The sequence below is a fragment of the Eptesicus fuscus genome, chromosome 4, assembly GCF_027574615.1.
Source record: "Eptesicus fuscus isolate TK198812 chromosome 4, DD_ASM_mEF_20220401, whole genome shotgun sequence".
NCBI classification, from domain to species: Eukaryota; Metazoa; Chordata; class Mammalia; order Chiroptera; family Vespertilionidae; genus Eptesicus; species Eptesicus fuscus.
In genome coordinates, this window is record NC_072476.1 from 88666921 (window position 1) to 88680225 (window position 13305).

The 13305-nt window shown below is 41.4% G+C and overlaps 1 pseudogene; it reads right to left on the minus strand.

Annotated features, from left to right (window-relative positions):
- Positions 1–747: 747 nt before the first annotated feature.
- On the minus strand, positions 748–12902 carry LOC114230183 (Golgi phosphoprotein 3-like; annotated as a pseudogene).
- Positions 12903–13305: the final 403 nt, after the last annotated feature.

Here is a 13305-nt window from a genome sequence, read left to right on the forward strand (position 1 = left end):
ATAGAAAAATGTTCTTTTCCTTTTTTATTGAATTTATTGTGGTGATATTGGTTAATAAAATTATACAAGTTTCAGGTGTACAATTCTATAATACATCATCTGTATATTGTATTGTGTTTACCACCACAAATCAAATGTCCTTCTATCACCATTTATCCCCCCTTTACCCTCTTCTTCTTTTTTTAAAAAATATATTTTATTGATTTCAGAGAGGAAGGAAGAGAAAAAGAGAGGTAGAAATGGCAATGATGAGAGAGAATCAATTTATTGGCTGCCTCCTGCATGCCTCCACTGGGGATCAAGCCTGCAACCCAGGCATGTACCCTGACCGGGAATTGAGCTGGGTTCATAGGTCGACCCTCAACCACTGAGCCACACTGGTCAGGCCCCCCCTTTACCCTCTTCTACCTCCAAGAATTTGTACTTGATGACAATTTTAAACGGAGTAGGTACTAATGATGTGTATTTGGAACTAAAGGTTGTTTGAAAGTCAGCATTATAGAATTCCAAAACCTGTTAGAGTGATAATGGCAAATGTCTTAAACTCAAGAAGAAATGAAATGCTAACAGGCAGTGAAACTATTTGTCTAAATCTAGAAAGAAACGTCTTACCAGCAGATTCCTGCAGGCACACACACACACACACACACACACACACACACACACGTAAAAGGAAAACCACCTATTACGTTGCAGAACAAAAGCCAGTTATAGTGTGGGAAAGTATAAATTGCAGAAAACCAGAAGTCAGTAGAAGAAAAACTACTGGTTTACTTGAGAGGGAGGAGAAGGCTTCCCCCTGGGCAGTTACTTGGTGAAGGCCGCCACCACCGCCCACAGAACCTCGTTGGCGTTGGCCTTCACACATTCCACCTCAGGATCCAAGTCGAGGAGCTGCCGCACTCTCTTGGTGGCTAAATCATACTGCTCATCCAGCAGGGGAGCAAAGGCATTCTCCAGAACATCCGAGGCGTGGGCGAGGTAAATGAGGGCCAGCAGGCGCTTGTCCATGCGGTGAGGGTCATTCACCCATTTGTCAAGAACAGCTTCCTGTACCTTCTTGATGAGGCGCTGCTTAATGTTGTTGTTGGTGAGGGGATGTGTGGTCATGTCAAAAAGTAGGAAGTTCTGTTTCTCTGTTGTCAATACGCCCTTTTCTACCAGGTTTTTAATCATTCTTGTATGTTTCATAAATGGTATTGTGATTCTCGGGGACTCCATGTCTCACCTAAACAAAAGCTTTGAAAAGTTCGAGAAGAATTTCAGCTGTTATTTTCTTTGTATTCAAAATATGAAGAGCACAAAATGTGTTCATTGTAGCTGGTGTGTCTCTAGCGAAGTGGAAAACAAGAAGTGCTCTACGGCGGCCCGTGTTCCCACTGGACTGTGAGCCTCTAGTGCAGTGGTTCTCAACCTTCCTAATGCCGCGACCCTTTAATACAGCTCCTCATGTTGTGGTGACCCCCAAACATAAAATTATTTTCGTTGCTACTTCATAACTGTAATGTTGCTACTGTTGTGAATTGTAATGTAAATATCTGTGTTTTCCCATGGTCTTAGGCGACCCTGCTAGCGGTTCTCAACCTGTGGGTCGCAACCCACAGGTTGAGAACCACTGCTGTAGACCCTAAGACCATCAGAAAACACAGATATTTATTAAAGAACGGCTGCTGTAGAGCCCAAGACCATCGGAAAACACAGATATTTATTTAAGGGTCGCGGCATTAGGAAGGTTGAGAACCACTGCTCTAGTGGGACAGGAGTTCTTTTTTATTATTCTCTGTAGTTCTGGCACCAGGTAGTATCCTGAAACATAGTACTTGCTCAGTACATATTTGGAAAAGAGAATGAATACTCTAGTACACGAATTGGAACAGATTGCTGATAGTTTTAGTATAAGGTAGAAATGAGCCAAATTGTAAAATGATCATTTCTGGCACATTTCTATTGACATAAAGGTGTCGATAAAAAGCCAAAGGATAAACAAGCAGGGTTTATTTATTATTATTTAATGAATGTTTTTAAAGAACAATTTTAGATTTACAGAAGAGTTGCAAAGAGAGTAGAGTTCACAGTGAACTATACTGATACATTACTACTAATGGAAGTCCATACACTATTCAGGTTTCCTTAGTTTTTTGCCTGATGTTCTTTTTCTGTTCCCGGATCTCACCCACATCACCATGCTATCTTTATTCATCATGTCTCTTCAGGTCCCTCCTGGCTGTGATGGTTCTCCAGACCTTCCTCTTTTCTGATGACTTAGACAGTTTTGAAAAGTGCCAGTCATAGTCAGCTGGGATTTGTCTTATGTTTTTCTCATGATTAGGCTGAGGTTATAGATGTTTGGGAGCAGACCACAAAGGGTCTATACATGACTCATCACTGCTGATGTTGACCTTACCCACCTGCCTGAGGTGTCTCACTGCAAAGCTCTTCCTCCCCACACCTTCCATTCTGTACTCTGGGGAGGAAGTCACACGTTTAAAGGGTGGTGAGTTATGATGCAATTCTTTGAGAGTGAGGTATTCACATAACTTATTTGGAACTGAAAGCTTCCTTTCTCATTAAGAATGAAATTGAGATTCTCATTAAAGATGGCTGGTTGAATAAATACTCTGTTCCTGATGAAAATGCTTTGAAAATGAGAGTAAAAGGATAATGAGACCAGGAAAGAAAAGAATGGCAGTAAAATGTTGGATGCTGCAAAGTAGTTGGAATAGTGGTAGGTAGATTCGTGGGTCCAAGAAAGCTAATCCCAAAGAGGCAGTGGGCAGAGCAGAGCGGTAACCTACTTTACACCGCAGAACTCCAAAGGCTTAGAAATTGGCACCAGGGAGCCGTGGGGATGGGGGAGGAGGAGCAGGGAATGGTAGGGCTAAAAATAGATTGTGTGAAAGTCTCTATTTGCAAAGATCTCCAGATCCCTTCCTGTGCTCTGTGCAGCCACCCCAGGAGAAGAGAATGAGACAGAGGGTCTCTCATCTCAGGGACACAAGCACAGCTGACGGAGGCCAGATCTCCCCCTGAAAATGGGGATAAAGTAAAAGTTAATGTCCTAAAAGTTGTGACATCTTAGCCTTCTTCCTCTCCACTCCGGGGACACTGGAAGCTAGGATTATACCCCCCCCCCCAAAGAAAACAGTGAAGAGTCGTCTATGGAAAATTCCCCCAGTCCAAGAGACAAGGATGCAGAACACCGCTGTGAGGATTTCCCCAGATAATGGCAACCGAGCCCCCACTTCACCACCTCCCACCACACACACATACAGCTTCCAAATAACTTGTTTGGCTTTGCTTTCTAAACATGAGGGGACTGCCAGAGTGCCATACATTTGGGAAAAACCTTCTAATGTGAAACACAGAATTCAAAATAAAATATTAAAATAAAAATATGTTCCCTAGATGGTTTTGCTTAGTGGATAGAGTGTCAGTTTGGGGACTGAAGGGTCCCGGCTTAGATTCCGGTCAAGGGCACATGCCTGGGTTGCGGGCTCGATCCCCAATAGGGGGCATGCAGGAGGCAGCCAATCAATGATTCTCATCATTGATGTTTCTATCTCTCTCTCTTCCTCTCTGAAATCAATAAAAATATATCTTAAAAAATAAAAATGTTTATAATTTCTCTGAAGTGTAAACAGCCCAAATGTCTAGTCAACTGGTGAATGACGAAGCAAAATCACCACAATGAAATCCGCTTCAATAATAAAAAGAAATGAACTCCTGACTTGTGCAATAGGATGACCTTCAAAAACATCACGGGAAATGAAAGAAAGCAGACACAGAAGAACAAGTATTGTATGATCCTATTTATATGAAATGTCTAGGCAGGCAAATGTGTAGAGATAAAAAGCAGATCAGCCCAGCCGGCGTGGCTCACTGGTTGTGTCAACCAGATTGGGAATAGGGTTGGGAGAGGGGATGACCTACAAATTTGCCCAAAAGATTTGGGGTGATGAAAATATTCTAAAACTAAATTGCAGGGATGGTGAAATGACTCAATAAATATACTAAGCATCAGTGAATTAGACACTAAAATGTGTGAATTGTATGGCATATAAAATATGCTCCCAATAAGCCTTTCTTTCTTTCTTTCTTTCTTTCTTTCTTTCTTTCTTTCTTTCTTTCTTTCTTGCTTGCTTGCTTTCTTTCTTTTTTTTTTAAAGAAACTCAAACTATGAAGGGAGAAGAAAAATAGAAAGAGTCATTACTCTTTTCAGATAATTAAGAGAGGATATTGTATTCATAAAACAGAAACAAAATGGTAGATCTAAAAAGAATATTCAGAGAATAACAACAAAAACACTAGGAAAATACATTTGGATGGCAGAAATAAAAAAAATGCAGTAGAAAAGCTAGAGAATCCAAACTGTAGTGCAAAATGGCAAATAATTGGGCAAAAAGAGAAAATTTAAGAAATTAGTTGACCAATGCAGGAGGCTTACTGGCTAAATAATTTGAGCTCCAGAGGAAGCAGAAAAGAATGGTAAAGAAAAGTATTAATAAAATAACATAAAAGAATTTTCCTGAGCTGAAGAACACGAACATCTTCTTAAAAAGGCCTTTTGGGTATTCAGCCCAAAGAATAAAATACAAACAAAAAACACACAAAACCCCCAACAGATAATAAAATAACAACAACAACAAAGGCTAATTTTCTTGAAATTTCAAACACTGGGGATAAAAAGAAGACTCTAAAAGCATTTGGTGGGGGTGAAGAGAAGGATGGGGAGAGGTAATGAATAGAAGATTGTGAATAATAATGGCATCAAATTTCTCGAATGGGAGGTAGCCGATAATGGAGCTAGACCTTCAAATTTCTAAGGGAAAATTATGTTTTAACCAAGAATTCTAAATGTGCTTCCCAATCGCCTTTCTTAGGAAGCTACTTGAGGATGTGCACGCGCTCGCGTGCACACACACACCCTCACACAAAAGGGCTCAACTTCAAAGGAGGATGGTGAGATACTGGGATACATGGGACTGAGCAAACAGTGTCCAATGGAGGCAAAGAGCATCCCAGAGCGATGGCAAATTCCAGGCCCACTGAGCCACCCAGATTGCAGTAGGAAGCAGTAGATAATTCTCCAATTATCTAACATGTTTTGTCTAAAATTTAACTTTATAGAGCTGCTGAGGATGTGGGAATATTTAGTCAGATGTTCAGAGAAAATTAAGAAAACGTTTTAAAATGAGACAATGATCATCTCTAGAAAAAAACAAGTTATGTAAGAGAGGACATATAATCATGCTATTTGGCTCAAAAGTAAATGACATACTATATCTATACACTGTCAAATTATAAAAACACTGAATATAGATTTGACAGATATTTGAGATATAATTTTGAGAAGATGGTGGGAGGGAGAAAGGACATATACATGAGCTAAAAATCCTTATTATTTATAATTGGAAATCAACACATAAGTCTATTCAGATGAGTCAAGGATAGCAGTATATACATACATGTGTGTATATATATATATATATATATATATATATATATATATATATCTATACTAATAAAAGGCTTGTGGCCCTGACGCCATAACACAGAACGACCAAAGACTGGTCACCAGGAGGCTGCATATGCGGTGAGGCACGCTCGGGTGGGCGGGGACTTGACTCTGGGTCCCGCCTCCCGCCTGGCTGGGCAGGACTCAGTCTGGGTCCCACCAGCGCTGCGAGTCTGGGTCTCACGCAATATCGCGCGCTGGGCCTCTAGTTTAGAAATAAGAAAGTAAAATCTGAGAAAATAGCTAACAAAATTGAAGTTGGTTGCTTGGTGGATAATGGGGGTAGGAAGATGAACAGAAGGGGCTGCTGTTTTGTAAAATTACTTTTAGCAATATTTGATGATTTATGCTATTCAATGATAGCACATTGATATAAATAAAAGTTGGCTAAAATAATAATTGTAGTCAGTATATTGAATGCAGAAATATATAGTTGAAATGATATGGTAAGAAATAAACTTTATAGTATTAATACTTAATTTAATATACATACCATTTCATTTAATCATATGAATTAACACCAGAAGAAGACCTGAGTTGGAAAAGCCTTTTTGCTCTTTATGACTTGCTTTGCATAATTGGAGTTTTAAAGTTGTGAGAAATTAATTCATGAGAGGTTGAGGATTTGATTTCTGCTTTCTGAGGTTTATTAATAGTTAAAGCCCAAGTCCATATTTGAAGCCTAAAGAGCTTTATCAAATTAAAAAGTGACAAATCATTCCTCTTTGAAGAACATTACAATTTACATTCAAATTCCTTCCTTATTTTTTAAAAAGAAAACAGACAGCATTGATTTTAGGCCTCATTATATTTACTCTCCTAAGAGTTTATAAAAGGAAATTATACCCAGATGACAAATGTAATCCTGATTACTTCTTGCTTCTGGGTTAAACATATGTGCACACAGCCATACGTACACATTAAGAAACCAGCAACAGTTATATTATCCTCCTGCCGTCCGAGCCCAACAATGGGATGCTTCCTGCCTCCAGCAGCACTTGCGCTGTTCCCAGTATTGGCCAGTTGTTGAGATACAAGAAAAAAATCCCACAAAAATAAGCCCTACAATCTTGTTCTACAGAAAAATTATACAAGCAAGTATAAAACAATGTGAAAAGGGAGAGAACACAGTACTGCAAGAGTAGAGAAGAATCAGAATTTGCAGGATGTCTGCGGATGGAATATACTGGAAGAACTCTCCAAGAGGGATGCTTCCTCACTTGGACTTGGAGAGTCGGACAAGCCAAGGAAGTGGGCCTAATGCTCCAGGGTAGAGGGAGCAGCAGGTGCCCAGCACCCAAGACCATGGGCAGGTACAGTGAGATACGCAGGTTACCTAAAACCCTGCCTCCCAAGGCGGTTCTGCCTTAGAACTGGACTCACCTGGTGGAGGGCAGGGAGGGCCGTATAGAACAAGGAATGGCTGTTTCGTTTCTAGCACAAAGAGGAATGCATTGTAAGCACATTCAAATAAATGAGTGCTCTATGAATAGTGCTAAATTTAAAACTCTTGGACAAAAGGATTTTCTTCAAGTTCCAGGTTATTCAGGTTAATGTTAGAAAAGATGACAATTTATATATGCAAGTTGAACATGAGATGTTGGATCACTGAACAGTTATTTATTAGGTGCCTGCTAAGGGCAGCTGTCAGTGTTGTAGGCACTGGGAACAAAGACATTTCTATGCTTGTGACATGTATCCTAGTGGATTAAAAAAAAATCATTGCCAGAAATCAAATAAAAAATTCATCAGGGCCGGCCAGTGTGGCTCAGTGATTGTTGTCTTATGAACCAGGAGGTCACGGTTCAATTCCTGGTCAGGGCACATGCCCACGTTGCAGGCTTTGTCAGCTCATCAATGATTCTCTCTCATCGTTGATGTTTCTCTCTCTCTCTCCCCCTCTCCCTTCCTCTCTGAAATTAATAAAGATATATTTAAAGAATTCATCAGGACCAACTTAAGGAATTTACCAACAATAACGGTGAAAACTTAGATGCATATGTGATGAGATGACTTAAAAAATTATATCATTGCCTTCAGTATTATAAAATTGAAGGGGCTTTTTTTGTGTGTCTGTGTGTGATAAATCTGATAGTCTAATGCCACCTTGTGCCCAAAATACTTAATTACGTGCTTTAACATTAAAGATTCTCTATGAGTTTTCTACTGAGGCTGCAACAAATTACTACAAATCCAGTGGCTCACAAACAACACAGATTTATTATTTTATAATCCTGGAGGTTCTAAGTTAGGAATGGATCTCAATAAGCTAAAATGAAGGTGTGGGCTGGGCTGTGTTCCTTCAAGGCCCCGGAGAAGAATGTTTTCTTACCTTTCACAGCTTCCCCAGGCTCCTGAATTCCTGAGCGGGTGGTCTCTTCCCATCTTCAGACCAGCAATGGCCGGCGAGTGTTCTCATGACGAGTCCCTCTGGCACTGCCTCCCCTCTTGCACTTACAAGGACCTACGTGATTATATAGGGGCCACCTGGGTAATCCAGGCTCCTGTCCCCGCCTCAGCCTCAGGTGACTAGCAAACTCAATTCCAGCTGTAACCTTAATTCTCGCTTGCCGTGCAACAACATATTCACAGGTTTGAGGGATTAGAATGAGGACATCTTTGAGAAGGGGCATTCTGCCTACCATAGAGTCTATTAGTGTCCCCACTCGCCCCAGGGGCAAATATGATACTTTTTAATGTTTCATTCAAATGGTAAAGACATTAAACTGTTTCTCTGACCTTATTTGTAACTTGGAATTGATGAACAGAAAAAAATCTCTTTTGCTAATGTCTGTAAAATAAACTGTTTAAACATTCTGCCAGTGAATCTTCTCTCTTTTTAAATATATATTTATTGATTTTTCACAGAGAGGAAAGGAGAGGGACAGAGAGCTAGAAACATCACTGAGAGAGAAACATCAACCAGCTGCCTCCTGCACACCCCCTTACCGGGCATGTGCCCGCAACCAACGTACATGCCCTTGACCAGAATCGAACCCTGGACCTTTCAGTCCGCAGACTGAAGCTCTATCCCCTGAGCCAAACCGGTTTCGGCTGAATCTTCTCTTATGCTTTACTAATCTTAGCCTAAAAACTCCAAACTACATATAAAAATATTGTTAAAGGAATCTTAAAATGATTTCAAGTTCATGAAGCCCAAATATTGCTTAATAATATGCAAAATATACAAGCTGTAAGAAGGACTGGCCGGTTCTACTGCAAATCTTTCCAGGGCCTGTGTAAGGCTCTTGTCCAGCTTGAGGAATGCTTCATCAAAACATGCAAGTGCCTTCAACACAACCTCCTTATAGAGCATTTTAGTAAATAGCAATCAGTCAGTTGCAGCTGATGTCTTGGCGGTAATGTGTTACAGTTTCGTCTATTCTGCTATAATTCTTCAAAGTGGATTAGCTCGTATGAGATTGGAAAGCAAGGGAAATGAGGTCAGTATGCCATGGAAACTATCTTGATTCATCTGCAACATTTCCCAGCACGTACTATTTTGTGCCAAGTAGAGCAGCGAGATGCAAGCACATTAGGACTAAATGCAACAAATGGAGTACTGAAACAGTGCCCTTTCCCTCCATGTTCTTGGACTCTCCCAGGCAGGCATGCTTATTTATCAAAAGCTACCCTCCCCTTTTCTCCTGTGTTTTCTAAAAGTTTTGTTCTTTTCTTTTCACTTACATTTGATTCCATTGTAATTTATTTTGTTGTAAGGAGTGTTTTGGGAATCCAACTTAATTTATTTTGAGTTCTTCAGCATCATTTATTGTATAATTCATCTTTCCCCATTAATATAAAAATGCCACCCTGATTATACACTCAATTCCAGTAAGAATTTGGGTCTTGTGGGATAAAATGCTAGGTATTTACTAAATCCGTTCCCTCTTCTTTCTAGACACACACAACAGGGCAATTTCCCAGCTTCTGCTGCAATTAGGACTGATGGGCGGGGCCCATAAAAGCCTCTGCATGTGACCCCACCCCTCCCGCCATCCTCTCTGCCTTGTGGTAGATGGAGTGGAGATGTCCCCCAGAAAGACTTGGGAAGACACATACTGAGGATGGCGGAGCTGAAGATGCAAGGAGCCTGACCCCCAGCATCCTGGCTCGGAGAGCCTGATGAGCAGAAACGTTTTGTTGGACTTTATGAAAATGAGGTAATCTTTCATTTTATCTTAGCCATTAGTTTTCTATTTTTTCTTCTTAAACCAGATATCCTTACTTTAAATGACTTAGGTCCATTTCTGGACACTATTATGTTCCATTTACCTATTTGCCTGCTCACATGCTAGTAATGCACTATTTTAACTAATATAATAGTTTTATAATGTATTTTGGTACATAGTATAACTAATACCTTAAGTTTAACTTTACATTTTTTTCTGTTTTCTCTTGCATAATTATTTTCCCACATGAACTTTAGAACCAGTGTCACAAATTAAAAGTAAAATCTCATTGGTATGTTTATTGAAATTGCATTATATATAGTTTGATATAGGAAGGGTTGACATCTTTATAACAATGAATTTTCTTATATAAACATGTTCCTTTTCCCTTCATGTATATTCTTCAATAACTTGGTAGTGTTTCCTTTAAAGAATAGGTATTAGTTTTTTATTTATTCACAGGTATCTTTTGGGGGCAAAGTTATGCTATTATAAGGTTTATTATCCTAGTATTTTATAACTGGTTGTTGCTTGTATAGGATGTCTATTAGGATGCTGTGTCAAATAAAAGTAAACCACCAGTCTGACATCCAAGAAAGACACTTAAGCAAAATAAGTTTTTAACGGTGTTTTAACACATCTACCTCGTAGCAGAACAGACTGTATAATGAGAAGGTATGTGTAGGTTTGTCCAGGATGGTCACAGAATGTCCTCCTTCTTGATTGGAATTCCAAAGAGCTCCTGTGTTTATAGACTTTCCATGCAAGCACTGTCATGTTGGGTGTGAAGAAGCCCAGTGGACATCACCGTTCTCCACTAAATTCCTAAACATCCTAAAAATAGGCACAGGCATTCAGGCAGATGGAGAAAAAAATGTTATTACCGATAAAACTGGTATTAAGAAAATGTGGCTCAAGTCTGTGGCAACAACTGGTTTCTAACACTGCTCCCCAGAGAGAGACTCTGCCATCCGTTAGCACCGCTGGACAGCTGTAAGCCTCTCCCATAGGACACATCCTGCAATTCTCCTCTCACTCCTCCTGGCCCAGGGAGGGGTGGATAAAAGGGAGAGCGAGGCCGGGGCTGTGACGGAAGGTGCTTCCGCGTGGCAGGGAAATCAGAAGTGAGAAAGTGCTGCTCTTCCAACAGTCAGCAAAGCTATAACCTAACAGCAATACTTTTAAGGGACCCAAAGTTCATATCCACAGTTTTTGGCAATAAGGTCAAATGTTAGATGTGAGTTTTAGGCAGAAAATCAAACTACCTATGTTTTTTTTTTTTAAAATATATTTTATTGATTTTTTACAGAGAGGAAGAGAGAGGGACAGAGAGTTAGAAACATTGATGAGAGAGAAACACCGATCAGCTGCCTCTTGCACACCCCCTACTGGGGATGTGCCCGCAACCAAGGTACATGCCCCAGACCGGAATCGAACCTGGGACCCTTGAGCCCGCAGGCCGACGCTCTATCCACTGAGCCAAACCGGTTTCGGCTAAACTACCTATGTTTTAAAGTCACGCTGACATAATAAGCATTGTAGAACATGGTTCTTACAGGTTTTCCCTGGGAGAGAACAGATGACAAAACGTGGAAAACGGACACGATGGCCTTTCTTTTATAACTTACTCTATGGACACAACCATTAGATTACAGGAATTTTACTCTTTTGGACTCATGTAGTAACACCTAACCCTTGGTAACTGTTTGTTATTGTATAATACCTGTTTGATCTCAAAGACAGCATGCTCACGAGAGGATGTATAATGTAGGGCACGATAGGGTTTATTACTGCCAAGCCCCAAATGACCACTATTTTCTGTACTCATTATTAGTTCACTAAACATTTTTTGAGGCCCTATGGTAGACAGGAATTGTGCCAGAGACCAGGGCTACGAAGATGTACGGTGCCCTTGTTGGGCTCATGGTCCACTGGGGAGGGCAGATGTAAACAGATCATGGGCAATGCTGGGGCACAGGATAGTCGAGGAACACAGGGCCTCGAACCGCCTCTGAGACAAGGGACCCTGACAAGTTAGTTGCCCACCTTCACAACACTGGTAACTGGCTGAGGTAGTATTTGAACGTGGTCTGATTTCAAAGTCACCAATACCCCCAGTGCCAGTGTGTGGTGACGGGCCCATTCCTGCCTGTGCCTGCTCCAGGTGGGGTGATGCTGCAGAGGGGGGTGGTGCTGCTGAGCAGGTAGATCTCAGGGTAGCTCTAAAAGCCGGCATCCAAGCCTAGCTCCAAACCTGACCTCATCCCTGCCTCCCTCCTGGAGTGATCAGGGTCATGTCTGAAGGGCTGCTACATACCCTTATTAGGCCAAGCTGACAGAGACAGTTCCACTTTATGTAATGATCCCACTTTCCGTAATCCTGAACAAGCAGGGGCCGCTCTGTGGTAAGCCCAAGGCCCAGAGGAAGGAAACACTTGTGAGGGGTTTGGAAATCACCGTGGACTGGCTAGAGATACCCATTCCACCCCCACCTCCGTCATGCTCTGGCTGATTCACGAGGGACTTCTTTGCTCGAGGTCACCTGTAAATCAGCAATGCCAAAAATGAGAAGGATAACCCTAGTTCTATGAATGTGATTTATAGGTTCAGGGGGTGGCAACTTCAAACATTGTCTACATCAGAAATCCTAGGTTTATTTAAAGGCAGGCGGAAGGAAAGTATAATAAGAAGAAAACAGGTTGGGGTGGGCTTGGATTTCCCTAACCCCTAATTGCACAGGAGTGCAAGTTTCAAAATGGCGAATAAATGGGCGCTTATACCAATGGCAAGGCAAAACTTTTAAATTATGGCAACTCTGCTTAAAGCCCTGTTACTTCTTTCCTTATGGGCAAGGATCTGCTCTCTTTGAATAAAGCAACTGAAATTCCATTATTAACAGAAATAAAGTGGAAGCTAATGTGGAGTTAATAAAAATCAGTATCTAGGCGAGGCGTGAGGAGAGCAGCTGAGACCTGAAAGTCACCATAGGATATTCTAATGAGGGCCGAGTGTGGAAATGACAGCCCGCTTACTGAATGGTTCTTGTGTAAGGGCTTTATATGTGTTGTTCCTCACAACACCCTGATGAGTCCCATTCTCTCATTATAATAAAAGGGAGCTGGGGCCAGGCGGCAGCCCCCTGAAGCGCACTTACCACTGTGCTCTGCTCTATTCAGTCACGACACGTACCTGTCTCAGTCTTGGCGAGATTCATAGTCACTGAGGCACCGAGGCTTCTGAGCAGTGCTGATGGCTCACAGCTGACTGTGGAAGAGCGTTCTAAAATCAGAGACATGGGAGCTGTCGCTGGTGATGGGCTGAGGACTCCACAAGGAAGGTCTTCGAAGGAAGTGAAACGGGGCAGCCTCAGGCCTGCCTCCCCTCTGCAGTGGGTTCCTGCTTCTGAATCACAGGAGCCAAACTTAAGAAACACTGATGTGCAAAATGCCAACTCCCTAATTTGTGATGGTAAGATGCAACCTTCCAGCGAGTGGCCAGAATATTCGCTGTTCAGAGAACTCTCTCCTAAGAATCGAGGGTCACAGAAACCTCAGTCACAACTTCATTTGTTGAACTCAGATGAGAGTAAATAGAACGGCTCTGGTGTTTGGAGTCCC